At 39.4% G+C, this 18509-nt stretch overlaps 1 protein-coding gene across 3 annotated transcripts in view; it reads right to left on the reverse strand.

The window, feature by feature from the left end:
• The window catches only part of EPHA5 (EPH receptor A5), a 496762-nt gene that overhangs the window by 166575 nt on the left and 311678 nt on the right, over positions 1–18509 (reverse strand). The window lies entirely within an intron of this gene.

Consider the following 18509-nt stretch of genomic DNA (forward strand, 5'->3'; position numbering starts at 1 on the left):
TTTTGCATATTCCATGGCAGCAGTTCTGTGTGTTTGTCTGTTTTTCTTCCCTGGCTCTAGTGTCTTCCAGCCTCCCTCTCTAGTTGTTTAGGCCTTAATGAGGGAAGCAAGCATGTTGCTCTTCCTTGGAAGATGCAGTAAATGGCGTGAAAGTCGACCTGGGCTCTTGTGGTTATGTTTAAAGTGATGAAAACATAGAAAGAGAATGCGGACGCAGTATTTAAGAGCGTTTTCAGAAAACTCAGTAGTTCAGGAGCCAGAGCTGGTGTTAGTTTATATGGTGAGGCTCCAATTGACATCATCTGCCGTGGGTTTTGCTCCCATCAGTTCTTTGAGGGAGCTTCATCTTTTGGCAAGCTGGCCAGCACCTTAACCAGGGCCACAGTTGGCAAGTTGGGTCTTGCCTCAGGACAAAGTTCAGAGCGTGTGAGGGTCGTATTTTTTTTTTTTTACAGACCAGGTCCGGATTTTAGGAAGAGCTAGTGAAGTGGCCAGATATCCACTCAGAAGTATGCTAAAAGCTTGACTTCCGATATCCAAGAAGCTACTGAGTTTGAGCCTCAGACTATTGGAATGTCAAAGTGGTCTTTTCAGGACACGCTTAGTCCTTCAGAAATCCTCCTCATCTCGGACTCAATTCCACGTATTTTGCCTCACTCTGAGGTAAAATGAAGCATATACTCTTGTATTACATAAAGTCACTGGTGTCGCAAAGTTCTGCTGTGCCAGTCCCAGGATGCGAAATTTCAGGGCAAGTACTTGCCTCTCTTTATGGTTATGAAGAGGAGCGGATTGCAGAGGCCGATTTTAGACATTGTGTGCCTAAACCAATTTTTATCAAAAGGAGAAGTTCAAGATGGAAACATTTTCCCTGATTCATAGGGGGTCTAACCAGTTAACTGGCTCATTTCCAATAGACCTAAAGATGCTTACTTTCATGTGCCCATTGTAGAAGACTTCTGCAAGTTCCTTTGGTTCACCGTAGGTCAAGACCATCTCCAGCTTGCTTGTCTTCAGGCTTTCAACATCACCCTGTGTGTTTTAAGGATCATTTTGGTTGTTTAGGTTTTTATCAAAGCAAGAAGCATACACCTGCATAGTTACTTGGGTATTCTTCTCCTACTGTACCAAAAGAAAGGGCAGCTGCTCCTCAAAATTCAGTTGATGGCTGATTCTGGATAAGAGACACCTGGAGCCCACTCTGTCTCTTGTGTGACTTGGGGCTCAGTTCAATAAAATCAAGAGGACCATTGCTTTGTCTCTGGATCCCAATGTTCTGTAACAGAATACTCCAGGCCCTGTCTTCTTCCCACCTGCGCCCCTTTCAGTGCTAAATGATCGACACTATGGTGTCTACAGATCCGATGGTCAAGTGGATGCTCTGGAGAATGCATTCTCCAGAAGGTGTTTCTCCAGCAGTGGGAGCCAGGAAGCAGAATTCAGGTCATCTACATAAGCTCAGTCATGAGAGTGAGTCTCCCTGGTTGCTGGAATGGAGAAACTGGCTCATTTGCCATTCCATTGCCCCATTTCCTGGTTCACAATCATGTTTGAAACCACCAATGTGGGATGGGGGGCTTGCTGCCTGTCGGGGATAGTTCAAGGCAGGCAGGGCTGTCAATTTCACAAGATTGTGTTGAACATTCTGAAACTATGGGCTGCCTTCTGCACCCTACAGGCCTTTCACCATATAACGAAGGGAGCATCAGTGCTATTCTCAACTTCGGTGGCCCCCTACATTAAAAGACAAGGGGGGACTCACAGCCTGTCCACAGCCTGTTCTCTATTAGAGGAAGTGGAGCCAATAATGTCTTGGGCTCAGAAGAATCGAGCCTACATCTTAGAGGCTTATTTCCCCGGAGTCCAGAAGATTCTAACAGACTTTCTTTCCAGAGCCCAATCGGACAACATGGAATGATCTCTACATGTGAAGGTTTTTCAGCACCGATGGCCTAAAGGATCATTGGAACTGCAGCGGGTCCTGTGTGTTTCTTAAAGTCCTGGTCATTCTGAAAATCCTGAACAGAAGTTGTGGAGGTAATGGCGGTGATGCCTTATTGGCCAATTAGCCCATTGTTCCCCTTGCTATCACTGTTCAGCTACTGGGACCCAGTGCCCCTTCTCATCAGGCCAGACCTTCTGTCACTGGGTAAATTTCTACATCCATGTCCAGCACGGTTACGTCTAACAGTCTGGTTCTTGAAATTGGAGGTCCTCGACTGCTCCCCTAGAGTCATCTCTCTCTCTCTTGAATGCTAGCAGAGTGGACACAAACAAAGTTTATGGGAGAATGTGGTCAAAGTCTCTGCAATACATCTGCTACTGAAGTTCTAAATATTCTTGGCTTCCTCCAGTCAGATTTAGATCTGGCTCTATTGATCAGCTCCTTCAGAGTTGAAGTGTTAGCTTTATCGGCCTTCATAGGTGTTTCCGGGTCAAGGCATCTTTTCCTGTCCAGGAGCAACTAGGTTGAGACCTCAGAGTAAGTGGAGGTTGTCCAAATGGAATCTCCCTCTTGTTCTGAACTCCCTCTCAGGAATTGTAGCAGAGTGTTCCAGAGCTGTCTCCATTAAAGGCCTCTCTGTCATGTTCGCCTTTCTCCTGGCTATCACGTCTGCATAAAAAGCCTCAGAGATTAATTCACTGGTCATGGAGACCTTTTCTTAATGTTCTTCCAGTTTGAGCGGTGCTTTTACCTATGCTTGACTCAATTCCCAAGGGTACATCAGTCTTTCATGGGAACCAAGGAATTGTTCTGCCAACCTTTGGAATACTAACTTGCGTCCTTTAGACGTGGAAGTGGTCGCGCTGTGGCTTAGTTGGTTAAAGTACATGTCTAGTAAACAGGGAATCCTGAATTTGACACTCAGCAGTGCCTTCTTTTGGTTCTAGGAATCTGTGAACATTGTGAAGTTATATCTACAAGCTACAGCTTCCTTCAGGCTTCAGAATGCCTGTTCATTCTTTTTGCTGGAAAGGACAAAGGGAAACATACCTCATCTAGGACGATTGTGGCAGGGATTGTCTGGGCTATCAGACAGGCTCAAAGGGCCAAGGGCTTGGCTCCTTGGGGATGATGACTGCTCACTCAACCAGGAGTGTGTTCACATCCTGGGCAGCTTTGCAGCATGTGGTTCCCAATGTAATCTAAAGGGCGGCCTTGTGGTCCCCGATCAATACATTTATGGCTCATTATTGAGCCGTCCTCTTTATCTTCTGTTCATTTTTTGTTTACAAATCCTGTTGGTTGACAGTATCAATTAAACCCTTTTCTTTTGTTCTGCAATTGCCCACCCGGGTGTGTATGGGTAGTTATTTCCCATACGTATGCTGCCATGGAGTCTGTCAGGAAAGTGGAAAATTTCCTATCAAATAATTACCATAATTTTCCTTTCCTGATAGACTCCATGGAAGCAGAAGTTCCCTCCAAGAGTCATGAGTAGGCTAGTTACTGAACGTGGCCTCTGGGTCAGAGCAAAGATTTATGGGAGTGGGGTCCTATAGGGGAGGAGTGGAGGCGGGGCTAACCTCATACGTATGCTCCCATGGAGTCCATGATGAAAGGAAAATTACAGTAAGTATTTGATAGGAAATTTTCCGCTTTTTCTTTAGTAAAGTAGATGAAGGCCTGAACCTCTGTGTTCATTTCTGTGTTTGTATACCTGTTGCTAACCACCGAAATGGGAATGTACGTCATGATCTTGATGTTAAATTAAAAAAAAAAAAAATATATATATATATATATATACATATATATATATATATAAAATGTTTGGGGGTTTTAAGTAATGTTCTAGTAAAAAATACAGATTTTTATTTGTAAACAGCAAATGTCAGAAAAAGACCCGGTCTTCAAGTGGTTAAATATGTTCTCTCACTTTCTGTCTAGGAAAATTGTTGTCAGCAGCACAGGTAGTGTGGGTAAATCCATGGAATGGAGCCATAGACAGCAGTAAATCCCAACTGGAGTTCAAATTCTTTCCCATTCTATAAAGTTTTTGACTTGACACTTTAACATATACAAAGGTTTAACTAACATAAAAATGCTTTTAAACTACTACCATTAAAGACCTCCAACCACAACTGTATGAGTGGAGAGTGATGGGAGCAGCCTAAGTCTATATTTACCCTTTCCTATCAGTCAGCGAAAAGGAACATAATGTCACAAAATGTGAAGTTTGTACTGGTTGCAACCAGGGGGTTTAGGTAAGTGTACATCTAAAGTAAAGAGGATGTTATTTTTATTCAGTGGAATAGGCAGAAAAGATACCTGAACTTTAAAAGAAAGTACCAAAATCATTTAAGATCCAATGCTCTTATGCTGATTTCATCTGGGTGACATATCAGTAGTCAACAGCAAAAAGGAAAGAAAATTGAGATATATAGGCAAAAGATCAAAAAAAGCTTAATTATGCTGCATCTCAATGGAGCTGTTGCAAAGTTACATGCAATACATTGCACCTTATACTAAATTAGCTATTTTAGTTCCATATCCTCTAAAAAGTGAGGCAGTAAAAAAAAAAAAAAAATATGCTAAGGATAGTAATGATAAATATTGTATTAAGTTTTCTTTAGGTTTGCCCACAACTTATTACATTTCATAAATCAACACTTGGATTTAACAAATACAGTATAATTTATAAATGTTTTTGTAATAAGCTTTATTTTTCTTGGTGAGTGGTTAGGTCTTGCTAAAGTAGAATAAACCTGCTTTGACTTTGGGGACACTTTGAGGTTTTAGGTCATTTTTCAAACGATAAAAAATAATATGTCTGTTTAAAAAAGTTACACATATTGTGTTACAATACAATATAATTTAGGAAAACTATACTCTTTATATTTTACTCTTTTTTTTTTTTTTTAAATATCTAATACAGGAAAAATCTCAAGTAAAATTGCTATACTTGCTGCTTTGAGTGATGGAGTATGGATAATTATATAGCTATTAGTGTACTTTTCTATTTTTTATAGACAATATGCATAGAGCATATTGAGTTAAACATAGCTTATACCAAGCAATGCATTTGTGTTAATGAGCCCATTCATCAATGGATACCAGCCTGTTTTTTTTCTAGCATTTTCTAATCTGTTTGGCATTTTGTTGGAACGCGAACATTTTGTTAAGTTAATAAATGGAACAGTGAATATTAATTCAACTGTCAAAATTAAATCAAACTTGCCAACCTGTTTGACTTGAAGATGAGTACAATTCAGCTTCTGCCCATGCCCCATTGTGAAGAATTCACCTTCTTTTGCAATGGTTGTAGTATTTTAAATAAGGACTTAATAAAAAATCAGGGATGTTGAAATATGCTTTAAAATATGTATTTTCTTGATCATAGATTGGCATAATCTTTTTAGTGAAATCGTTTGTGTTCTCACTTGGGTGATTCAAATTTGCATTCTGTCTTAGAGGCACCCTGAGTCAGGGCATGACAGGGTGCCATTGACACTGAAATTGAAGGGAAATCTCTCTGATGGGGAAACAGAAAACCATAAAAACTGGACAGCAGTTCTAATCATTCCTCACTCTTATCTAAAAATAGACTTTAACCAGTTCTGGACCAGAAGGATTTGCCTTCTTAATGACCAGGCCATTCTTGGCGATTCGGCACTGCGGTACTTTAACGGAAAATTGCGCGGTCGTGCAACGCTGTACCGAAATAAAATTGATGTCCTTTTTGTCCTTTTTTAATGGGTCATGCTTGCTTAACTAAATCAGCCCCGGAAGGTTTTACCCTCTTAATGGCCAGGCCACTTTTTGCAATACGGCACTACGATACTTTAACTGACAAGTGCACGGTCGTGCGACGCTGTACCGAAATAGAATTGATGTCCTTTTTTCCCACAAATAGAGCTTTCTTTTGGTGGTATTTGATCACCTGTGCGATTTTTATTTTTTTGCGCTATAAATAAAAAAAGTGACGATTCTGAAAAAATATATATATTTTTCACATTCTGCTAAAAAAACATTCCCCAAAAAAAAAAAAGTAAAAATCTAAATTTTTCATCCTTTTAGGCCAATGTATATTGCTACATATTTTTGTTAAGAAAAAATGTTATAAGCGTATTTTGATTGGTTTGCGCAAAAGTTATCGCATCTACAAATTAGGGGAAAGATTTATGTCATTTTTATTTATTTATTTATTTTTACTGGTAATGGCAGCGATCTGCGATTTTTAGCTGGACTGCGACATTGCGGTGGACAGATCTGACCCCTGACATTTTTGACACTTTTGGGGGGGACCAGTGACATTACTACAGTAATCAGTGTAAAAATATGGACTGTTACTGTAATAATGACATTGGCAGGGAAGGGGTTAACACAGTGGTGATCAAGGGGTTAAGTATGAGCCTAAGGGAGTGTTTTCTAACTGTGGGGTGGGGGGTGGTAAAATGACCAGAGAGACCTGTGATCCCATATCAGAACGGTCAACTGTCTTTACAACAGCAGACTGTCCTTCCCCGCCGACCCCGTGGATTGGCATCCCTGCTGCCTAGTGGGGGCGGGAGTACGCCGCCGCCGGCGAGTGCTTTCCCCCCAGCACCACGTGTGCGACCGACATAGGGTTACGTTGGTTCGCGCAGGTGAGCCAACCTGCCGCAGTAAATGTGCGGCGGGTGGTCGGGAATCTGTTAAAGAAGAGCTCCACTCAAAAGGGGAAGTTCCACTTTAAGCATCCCCCCTTCCCCTGCCATACTTGGCATGACATTTTATTTGGAGTGAGCAGGTACCTTGTTTTGACAGGTATCCGCTTTCACTTCTGCTCAGATCGCCTAGGCGATTCATGCGCAAGTTCTCCTCTCCCCCTCCCTCTCTGTAGTCTTCTGGGACATGCCACAGGTTCCAGAAGACTGCCGGACTATTCACTATGTGCAGCCCAACTCGCTCATGCCCAGCACACCCCCACACCTGTCACAGCTGGGTGATCACAGTTAAAAGGCCGGCGCCGGGGAGAGAAAAGAAAGAGAAGCAATGGTTCAGGTGAGCACATTGCTGGATCATGGGACAGCTTAGTGTGTTTAATAAAGTCAAGCGCTACACTTTTTGTAGCTGCTGACTTTTAATAAACATAAAAAACGACTGGAGTTCCTCTTTAAACAGAATCTTAACTTTGGAAGCTGTGCCAAAAGTAAGCAACCAGATGACAAATAACTAGCCCCCCATTTTCCCATTATCTTGTTCTGTGCTGTGTCAATGTGTGGAAGAAGCCAACTTGGTAGAGGCAGGACTTTGCTTCCTTATGTCAGAGCTGCCCCCCAATAACAAGTAATTTGATTAGTTCTGGGACAATATTCAAGAAGCAGCAGAAGAAGTGTGAAAAGAACATATTACAAAATTAATTAATCAGGGAAGCAAGGAGAATGCAGCAAAATGAGCAGTGTAGTGCTCATCCTTAATCCAAATCATGTGAGACCAACTGTCACTGACAGCAGTGCCTTATGCTGACCATATAGTATATGAAAAATCAGCCGAAATTCGGTCATTTGGACAGTTCTTTCATTTTTTCGACCAGGTAATGGGCACAAATTGGTAATTGGTGGTGACGTTTTTGAGCCGAAAAAACGAAGGACAAGTTTGGAAATTTTCTGCCGAACGAAGGATAAATTAAAAGGTTATTGTGTTTCACGTCGAAACTGTTTGCACTACGTATATGTGAAAAAACTAACAATAAACAAATGTCCATTGAACGATTTATCGGTCATTACATGATGGCACGATCGTTTTCTCTCACGGCCGTGTTCGTTTTTCGAAAATGATTTTGAAAGATTTATCGTATAGTGTATGGCCAGCTTTAGACCGTTTCATGCCACAGATGACGAGTTATAAAGTGCAATACTATTTTTAGGGGGAATTCAAGCCAATAGTAAAATCTCTCAGTTTTTCTGCACATTTAACATTTGTAGATGTTCCCTATAAGATAGAACATCTTTACTTATTAAATTTAGGCCCACTATAAGAGGCCTATTTTTGCTTTGCAAGGTGAGTTGTCCTCTAAATCTCTGCAATCTACTTCATATTGTGGAGGAAAAATTTACAGAACAGTGAAAAACACTGGTATAAAGCAAAGTTTGTATCCCCTAATATCTTGCTTGGCAGATACGTGTCTATAAACTTGTCGAAAAATAATAGTAATTTTAAAACCTCAAAAACAAAGAAACACTGCTCTAGAGTAAAGAGCAGCTTCCAGCACAGAAGATACACACTCCAAATCAGTATAAGAAAAATAAGTGCAAAAATGCAAATAGAATTGAAAATGAATATGAATGAACACAATGCATTAATGGCAAATAAATACCTTCCATATAAAATATATATATATATTAAAATGCATGTAAAATAAATAAGCCGGAAGAAAAATATCCATAGGAGCAGATAGATAACCAAGTCCTTATCACTGATTCATATGGAAAAGCCACCACAGGTGAGAAGGGAGGTAAGTAATGTAGATAAAAGGTGACCAAGATGTTCTTACTCCACACCCAAAGTGAATACCATAAGCTGCTTACCAGTTCAATGACCACTGAGTTATAGGTGGTCTAATCGGGCACAGGGAAATGGGTCTCCCTCAGACCGCGTAAACTTAATCCACTTGGTGAAACTTGGTCAAAAATCAAAAAGCGCTTTCATAGTGCAGTATCCAAATACCAGTTTATTAAATAAAGTAAATAATTGCACTTACAAGATCCTGTAGTTAATATCAGCATAAAACATGAGAAAAACAAACAGCAGACGCGTGCAGCGTTCCTGCGGGCTTCCCTCCGGGCTCAAACCAAGCACAGACAAATCGGATAGGAATCACGTGATGACGTCACCATTGTAGGCCCCACCCAATGTTCATTTTCAATTCTATTTGCAAATTTTCAATTTAGCGCTGCACTAATTTTTCTTATACTCATTTTAAAAACTGTTGTACTGCCTGAACGATTTTGAGACATGACTATAAGTAAGTTTATGTAAGCATGCCAAAGTACTTTATTTTGTAGATGGAAGTAAAATTAAACTAAGACGTGTTATTGAAGTTTTAAATGGCCTCAAATGCTTTTCAAATGCCAACTACTACCAGGTTTTCCTGTAAGTTGTTTTGATTTCAGTTACCAAATTTTCTATGAATTAGAAGACTTAGGCCCCTTTCACACGGGCTTTCTGATCCAGTCTGCCAGTTTGTTTTTCAGGCAAACCTGATGGATCATGCGTCCCTATTGAACGTCGGATTTCAGCAGTGACAACTCTCCTGACACGCGCTGCTATCCGATCCGATCCTGTTCATGAAATCCAGATGGCTGGAAACCCTTTTTTCTATCCGTCTGTAGGATCGGTTTGGATAGGATCGGATGAAAATGGACAGGCGGTCTGTTTTAATCCGATCTCCTGTAGAAGAGAGCAGGGATCTGACAGGTCTGTCTCTGCAAAGTAAGCGGAGTTGGACTTGTCATCCACCTGCTCAGCGGGGATCAGCGGACCAATCCCCGCTGGGCAAAATGAAATCCGCCGGGCAGAAAGCCCACATGAAAGGACCCTAAGGTACTGAAGCAAACTATTCATTTTTTTTTTTTTGTTTCTAGCTGATATACTAGCTCATATTTGCTAGTTCCTGGAATGATCATCCCAACACCCAAGACATCTAAGCCTACTACGTTTTCGAAGAGTCATAGACTACAGCAGTAAACACAGGGATAGCAGTACATGGGCTGGATTTTTACTTTCTGTTCCCATAGGCCAATTGTCTTGCGCTGTGCTCCTCATACCAGAATCAACTAGATATCTTAGTATATACCAGAGAGATGTCATATCCACAAGTTACACTAAGTCTGGGGACAGAATAGCTGAAAGAGACAGTTTGCCCACATCAGTGCACTTAGAATTGAAACATAGTAGACAAATGGTCAGCCTACTCTAGAACTCCAGTTTTACATGTACAGAGCGTTGGATAACTGTAAGTACAATATACATTCTTCCATCAACAAAATGTACAAAATGTGCAGAGACCAAATGATTGATAAGAGCCACTTAGTTAGGGTACTGGTCAAAGAGCCAATTTAGAAACCTTCATTATCCATAGGATTCTGTTTATGAACTGTCTGTGTGCTGCCTCTTGCAGGCTTGCCTTCCTAGGATATAGCCTGTGTTAGCTTTGCAGAAATCTGGCCCTGGCACTAGAGAATGTGTTGTCTAAGGTGAAGCACTCCACCTTTTTTGTGCCCTTTTCACTTGTTGGGTATTAGGGCCTACAATGGTCCTCATCACTGCTTGAGAGAAGTGTGCTTGAGCCCTATATGTGGACTGACATCATATAGGTATGGACTGATCCTCCGTTTTTTATTATAGATTTATAGTTTCTTTTCTATGATGATTTTATCATTTCTTTAGTTAAAACAAAAAACTGTGTTTTAATAAGAGGTACTTTTCACTGTATTTATTTGCTATTATGTATTCTTAGCTGAAGGCTAGATGCAAAACATGTTTAATAGCCCCGTACTTCACTGACAGCTCACATTCAGTCCGGATTATGAAGGCAGCGGTGCTAAAGATTACTGCAAGAAAACAATCAGTAGCTTTATGAGTTGAAACGAGCGCACAAAAGAGACTTCTCACAGAGACAATTCTCGTAGTTTAATAAAGTACTGGAAGGCTGGAAACATGGCTGAGAATATTGATGGGGAGCAGAATGCACATCTTCAGCTCAAGATAAAGAATATCAATACCGTAGCTAACAAGCATCCCCAGTCTTTAATGACCTCTGAATTTTACATACCTAGAGTAAAATAAACATCCTTTTTTTTTCTTTTAATGAATTCATAAAACAAAGTCTCTGTACTGGCAGCCGACAATATTTTCAAATCCAGTCATCTACGTGTCATCAAATTATAATATTAATAATGTGAATATCAGCAGAGAAAGCCTGAAACCACACCAATGTCTATTATTTCCCATAGGCCTTTTGTAGAAAAACCTGTGGAGAGTATAAGCTAGCTGACAGCTTTCTCAATGTACATTGTGAACCAGACATGCCCTCTATTCAATACATTTCCTCCAGCTGTAATTTATATGTATGATAGCTCTGACAGATTTCAGCAAAGAACTGTACCTTGCCGCTTCTTTTGTTCCGCACCAGACAAAGCTCCTTCTGTGATCAGTATAAAGATTGTTGCGCTTCTTCCAATTAAGAATTTCTCTTTAATCCAGATGGCCTCTCCATTGCAAGCCATGTCTGTATATTTAAATGGACTAATTAAGTGCACATAAGGCTAATTCAAAAATGTGGTATCCTATAATTACTCACACCCTAGATTAGAGGAAAGATCAGCAAAGTGTTTGAGCATGGGATTTGTGGGTTAAGGGTTTTACAATGAAATATGAGAGTTACAAAAACCTACGTAAGAAAGTTCATCTACCATTCCATGAAAGCGTTCGCTGTTCAGACACAGAATGAGATTTAAATGTGCTACAATTCAATTAATCAAGCTGTCCAACATAATGCAGATGTTACATAGCGCAAATATGTAAATAATGCCTCTGAACATGCTAAATGTCTATGTGTACAATGTGTTATGCTGACTGTTTATTCTAAGCCCACATCTATAAATGAAGTTGGACCTTCCACATACAGTTCATAGAGAGAGGGGTATGGGGCAAAGCGAATAGCAGTTTTAAGATATTTATATCAGGCTAGGAAAGCTATAACAGAGAAATGGACAAAATCAAAACCACCATATATAGTAGATTGGTTGAGGAAAGTCAAAAATACTATAATTAGAGAAAAATTGGCTTACAAAAGAAGAGGAAATACTAAAAAGTTTGAAAGAATATGGAAAGTATGCATAAAAATTCCCGGCCTAGTACCTGATTATGTTGATATTTAAAATGTTTAGTTCAATTAATTTAACTTGGAGTATGATATGGGAAGGGAGGTAGGGGGTGGGGTGGTGGTAGGTTTGCTGGGAAGGGAATAAAAGGGACAACTTATTGTTTATTAATATTTTTGTATGTGATATTTTTGTCTATCAATGGAAAATAATAAAAATATAAAGAAAAAAAAATAACAATACTGATGTCTGAGTAATGTCTTTACGTGACTCCAGTTGAAATAGAAGCACCATGTGTATTATTTCTTGAATCTCTGTGTTCTTGTATATTTCTTTCATATTTGTGTAATAATCCAGTATAAAACATTTTCCTGTAATAAAGACCAGTCATTACTGCTCCCGTCCTTGTACAGGGTGACTGGTGATGTTTACACTTTGTTTAATAGACATGTGCATGACGAAAAAATTTGTTTAGTTTTGTTTTGTTTAGATTCATTAATCTAGTTATTTCGTTTCGTTAAATTCGGTTGATTCATTCAATTTGTATTCAGGATTGGTATTGGATCGATACATTTTTAATTGTATCCGAATAACGAAAAATCAATCAGAATATTTATTGGGAACGAAACGAACCGCACATGTCTATTGTTTACACCTCCTCAGTAGTTTTTGTATGCAAGCTATAGTAGGTGGACTTGCTTGGTGCCTCCCACAGCTCTGCTTCCCTGCACAGGCTATGTGCAGTACAGTGATGATGTCTCCACTACTTTTGCAAACCACAACCATTGTTCTTTGTGTCCATTAACCACTTGCCGACTGCTCACAGTATATTTACTGCGGCAGTCAGCCCCTCACAGGCAGAGCGACGTAGGTCTACGTCGCTAGCCTGTGAGGCTCTGGGGAGCGAGCGCGCGCCCGCGGAGGCGCGCTCCCGCGTGGTCACGGACCCCCCCGCGCGTGTGACTGGCGGACCCGATGTCCGCCGGTCACTCGGCGATCGTCGGGGGGGTCGGGAGAAAGTCAGGCGGCTTGTGTAAACAAGCTGCCTGTCATTCTCCTCGGTGTAAAGACAGTGATCACACGGATCTACTATGTAGATCCGTTGATCAGTGTCCTTACACCTCAAGCCACAGCCAATCACAGTAGAAAGCACGCCCCTAGGGACACACAGCCCCTCCCTCCCAAATAAAGTTAACCCCTTCACTACCAGTGTATTTTTACAGTAACAGTGCATATATATAGCACTTATTACTGTAGAAATGTCACTGGTAACCCCAAAAGTGTCAAAAATGTCAGTCAAGGGTCCGATCTGTCCGCCCCAATGTCGCAGTACCGCAAAAAAAATCGCAGATCGCCGCCATTACGCGTTAAAAAAAAACCAACAAAAATGACAAAAATCTTTCCCTTTGTTAGTAAACGCGATAACTTTTGCGCAAACCAATCAAAATACGCTATTTGCGATTTTTTTTACCAAACATATGTAGCATAAAACAAATTGGCCGAAAATGTTAAAAAATTTTGATTTTTACAATTTTTTGGGGGGGAATTTCATATAAAAAAATGTGAAAAATATTGTTATTTTTGCAAAATTTACGCTCTTTTTTTGTTTATAGCGCAAAAAGTAAAAAGCGCACAGGTGATCAAATACCACCAAAAGAAAGCTCTGTTTGTGGGAAAAAAAGGACGTCAAATTCGTTTAGGTACAGCGTCGCACGACCGCGCAATTGTCCGTTAAATTCACGCAGTGCCGAATCGCAAAATACCCCCTGGTCGTTTAGCAGGAAAATCCTCCGGGGCTAAAGTGGTTAAGAACATATTTGAATCAAAATTTTTGTGCCCAGATTTAAGCTTTAAGTTATGGATCAATAAGAGAATTGGTAAGAATTTCCTTGATGTCTGGAAGTCCATTCCCTCTTACAAGGTTTTTTTTTTTATTAAATGGATTATGTGCTATAAATGTTATTAGGTTTGGCAGCTCAGGTGGATACCACAGCAAGCAAAAATGTGATATGTTAAGGCTGTGTTTTAAACTATAATACCCTGAGGTCAAGAGACAATGTTTTGCAGCATATGTATGGGAATTTATTACTGGACATTGGGTGGGACATCGCTGAGACATAGGCAGCAGTAAAAAAAAAAAAAAAAAAAAAATGGCAGAAGAATAAAGACTTTAGCATTGCTAAGCAAAGCTTTGGGAGCAAACCCATTTTAAAACATGGTACAAAGAAGTGTTTCCTCCTAACCTATCAATCGGTGTGACTAAAAAAAAAAAAAAACAACAAAGTGCACTTTAACCAAGGAAAAAAAATCTGAGTAAATGTACTTAAATCATGTTTCTTTGTTTCAAATATGTGATCCAGATGTCCATGAATTAGTGTTTAGAACTCCTCTATGTCGATTTTTAACAGCAAACATAAGTTCAAATTGTTTTTGAATATTTAGATTTAGTAAGGAGAGTGTGAATTCCTGGAGGTCTACTTCCACTCTGTGGCATATGTTCTCCTATCAGCGATGATACAGTGAATGATAAAGGGCCTATGGTGTAAAGGCCAAGTCTCATATTTTAACTTTAATAAAGCACTGGCTGGATCTGCTTCAAATCTTAATCACCAAAGATATGAAGGCAAAAGTCCATTAAGAAAGAGACTTTGGGGCATGTCCACCAAAGATGTAGGAGTGAACCATTTTCTCTTCAGTACCATAACACAGTTCTTCTGCTGTGTGAAGGGGTGTGTTCGTTTCCTCCAATCAGCTCTCACACAGTGTAACTGCAGCCTCTCCACCCCCTCCTCTGTGCTGCTGCAGATAAATATCTGAGGCTGTTCACTTTACTGGGTATATGTGAAGATTTATAACCACTTTAACTTAGGGGCACATAGAAAACTGTTATTCCCTGTTGTTCCCTGAAACCATGTTGATGTGGGTTGCAGGGCATTAGGGAAAATGCAGACATTTCCAACTCACTGTATGTTACTGCATTGTTAAAAAATAAAAATAAAAAAATAAATAAAAAGGAAACAGTGCCTTGTGCTGTATGGATTATTTGATACAAAGTCTACTGTGTGCAAGAGAATATTGCCCTGATAATTTAAATAAACCCATCCGTAATCCTTTTTGGGTCCCTTTGTAAGAATGGGATTGTTCATGTGTATAGAGTCTCAGTGGACATGAGGTTCATGAGGGCAGAGTTTCAATGGTATATTTATCTATATCTAATCTATCTATCTAATCTATCTATCTATCTATCTATCTATCTATCTATCTATCTATCTATCTATCTATCTATCTATCTATCTATCTATCTATCTATCTATCTATCTATCTATCTATCTATCTATCTATCTATCTATCTATCTATCTATCTATCTATCTATCTATCTATCTATCTATCTATCTATCTATCTATCTATCCATCCACATACATAAATACATACATACATACACACACAGTATATATATATATATATATATATATATACACACACACACACAATACATAATGTTCAGCTCTGCTGTGAAGAATTTATTACATATTCACATTGCAATAGAGCTGTAAAAACAGGCAGTACATTTTTCTCGGTATGGTGAAGCGGGGAGACGTTCTTTTTGCAGGAAATTGCTTTCTACAAAGTGCACCAGAACAACCCCCCCCCCCTTATCTACCTAAAGTCTAATGTTATCAGTCATTTGTAGAGAAGAAATATGTCTAATTGATTTAAAAGGAAAAAAGAAGAGTGCAGTATAATGCTATTTAGTGGTAAAAAAAATGATTTTGTGTTTGTCACACATTAGCTACTACAGAGATTTTCACATTGTAATTACTTGTGCAATAATTCTATTTTTGCTAAAAAATGTTGTCAGTTATGGTTAACTATTTAAAGCTGATGTTTAGGTGGGCATATTTTTGCATAGTTATATGTGTCCAGCTTGGACCATTGTAATGCATGTGTCATACCTGCCGGTTCTTTGTGGAAGCCATAAATTATTGTAGCAGGCACCACTACTACCATAATCCCTGCTAGTTTCCTGGTACCGTGCCAACCAGCTGCCCTGCAAGAGGTAAATCTTTCAATGGGGACAAATATACTAGTGACAACTGTCTATGAAAGGAATGCCCCTCATAGCCTGTTGTGTGTCCAAGACCAAGACACAACATCTCCCATTCTGAGCACAGGCAGAACATTTAAACCTCTCCTTCTCTATCCAAAAGTACAAAAAATAAAATGTTGTACCTGTAGTAAATTATAGTAAATTAATAAAGAAAGCTGTAATACCTTATCTTCTTTTGTAGTATACCATGAGATTTTACCGAAATGAATACAAATCATTTTATAAGAAGCAGCATAGCATTATTAAAATGGGCAGTTATATTTACTACATAGTTGCATGTACTATTTGTAATCTTTCATATAACATACACGTCTAGCATGTATACAGGAATGATCCACTCTAGAGGAAATGTTAGTGTTGCTGTAAAATGTTTAGAGCAGATTGTTAAACCTCTCTTTGAACTTCCTCTCTTCCATCCTTGAACAACATATCAGAAGTTGAACAAGCACCAAGAAAATGGAATTCTAGGAAATGAGAATTCCTAATATTAATTCTCATGTTCCTGTGTTCTTTTGAATGCTGAATTTTATTTATTTTAGTTTATTTATATATCAGGTTTACATCCTTTACACCCTGCTATAGAAAATACACTAGGAAAAATAAACCAATGAAATATTCTTATTGCAGTATCAGCAATTCATAAAATTGTAATTTTAAAGTCTGTACTGACAATACTCACAAAAACAAAGCTACATATGTTCTAGATTATGTTGTAAGTATAAGGCATCACAAAGTTTTTTGAAATATGTTATCAAATGTATATCAACCATAATATTTGTCTTTTTATATTTTTTTAATAATATTTAGTACAATTTTAAAACAAAATTCAATTTAATATTTTAAAACAATAAGGAACTTCAAAAGGTTTATGCAATGAACAAAGACAAAGCAATGCTGTGCAAAAATGAACTTAAAGCAAGCAGTTGCAAATCAGTAAGGGTACATACATACTATTATGTTAAGACATAGTAAAATGCTCATTTAACCACTCTTTTCTGCAATGACTGACAACATCTTGCACACATTGCCGAGTGAGATTCTTAAATCAGGAAGGCCGGCAACTCAGAAGCTCTTTAATAAAAGTACTTTATTTGTTACATGGGTACACAGGCAAAGGCTACATGCTTGTGCCTGTGTACCCATGTAACAAATAAAGTACTGTTATTCAAGAGCATCCGTGTTGCCAGCCTTCCTGATTCAAGAATCTTACCAATGGGACCTGATCGCCCTGGCTAGAGCGCGGATTACAGTTCATGGACTTCCACATTAGCAGTAGAGCTGGGGTAACAATTTGCTTTCTCTACAGTGCAGAGTGGTATTTATTTTCAATGGAGGACCAATGCACCCAGGCAGTGCAGGTCAATGCACATGTGATCTGTGTGTTGTGATTGTAGGTTGAGAAAAAAAAATATTGTTAATGCCCATGTGTTAACCACTTGCCGACTGCCCAACGACTATTTACGTCGGCAGTCAGCCCCTCACAGGCAAAGAGACGTAGGTCTACGTCGCTAGCCTGTGAGGCTCTAGGGAGCGAGCGCGTGCCGCCGGAGGCGCGCTCCCGCTCGTTAACGGACCCCCCCCGCGCATGTGCCCAGTGGACCCGATGTCCGCCGGGCACTTGCGATTGTCCGTTACAGCGGGAGAAAGGCAGGCGGCTAGTGTAAACAAAGCCACCTGTCATTCTCCCCTAAGTAAGAATAGTGATCATACGGTTCTGCTATGTAGGACCGTTGATCACTGTTCTTATACCTCAAGCCACAACCAATCACAGTTAGAAACACGCCCCTAGGGACACACTTAACCCTTCCCTCTCAAAAAAGTTAACCCCTTCACTGCCAGTGTAATTTTTACAGTAACAGTGCATGTGTATAGCACTGATTACTGTAGTAAGGTCACTGGTAACCCCAAAAGTGTCAAAAATGTCAGTCAGGGGTCCGATCTGTCTGCCGCAATGTCGCAGTCCCGCAAAAAAAAAAAAAATCGCAGATCGCCGCCATTACTCGTTGAAAAAAAAAACAACAAAAATGACAAAAATCTTTCCCTTAGTTAGTAAACGCAATAACTTTTTTTGCGCAAACCAATCAAAATAAGCTTTTTGCGATTTTTTTACCAAACATATGTAGCATAAAACAAATTGGCCTAAAATGTTAAAAAAACAAGATTTTTACTTTTTTTTTTTGGGAATTTCATATAAAAAAATGTGAAAAATATTGTTATTTTTGCAAAATTGATGCTCTTTTTTTTGTTTATAGCGCATGATCAAAAACCACCAAAAGAAAGCTCTGTTTGTGGGAAAAAAAGGACGTAAAATTCGTTTAGTTACAGCGTCGCATGACCGCGCAATTGTCTGTTAAAGTCACGCAGTGCCGAATCGCAAAATAGACCCTGGTCAGGAAGGGGGTAAAATTTTCCGGGGCTTAAGTGGTAAAAACGACCCTGTTAGGTTGCAAAAAAAATTAAGATTAAAAGTTCCTCTAGCAGCCCATGTCTCCTACCTTACCTCTATTTATTTCAGGTGCTTATACAGCGCTGTCAAATTATGCAGCAATTTACACAAATATACAATATTTCACAAAAGTGTGTGCACCGCT

Source organism: Pelophylax lessonae, assembly GCF_965119305.1.
Source record: "Pelophylax lessonae genome assembly, chromosome: 1".
Classification (NCBI taxonomy): Eukaryota; Metazoa; Chordata; class Amphibia; order Anura; family Ranidae; genus Pelophylax; species Pelophylax lessonae.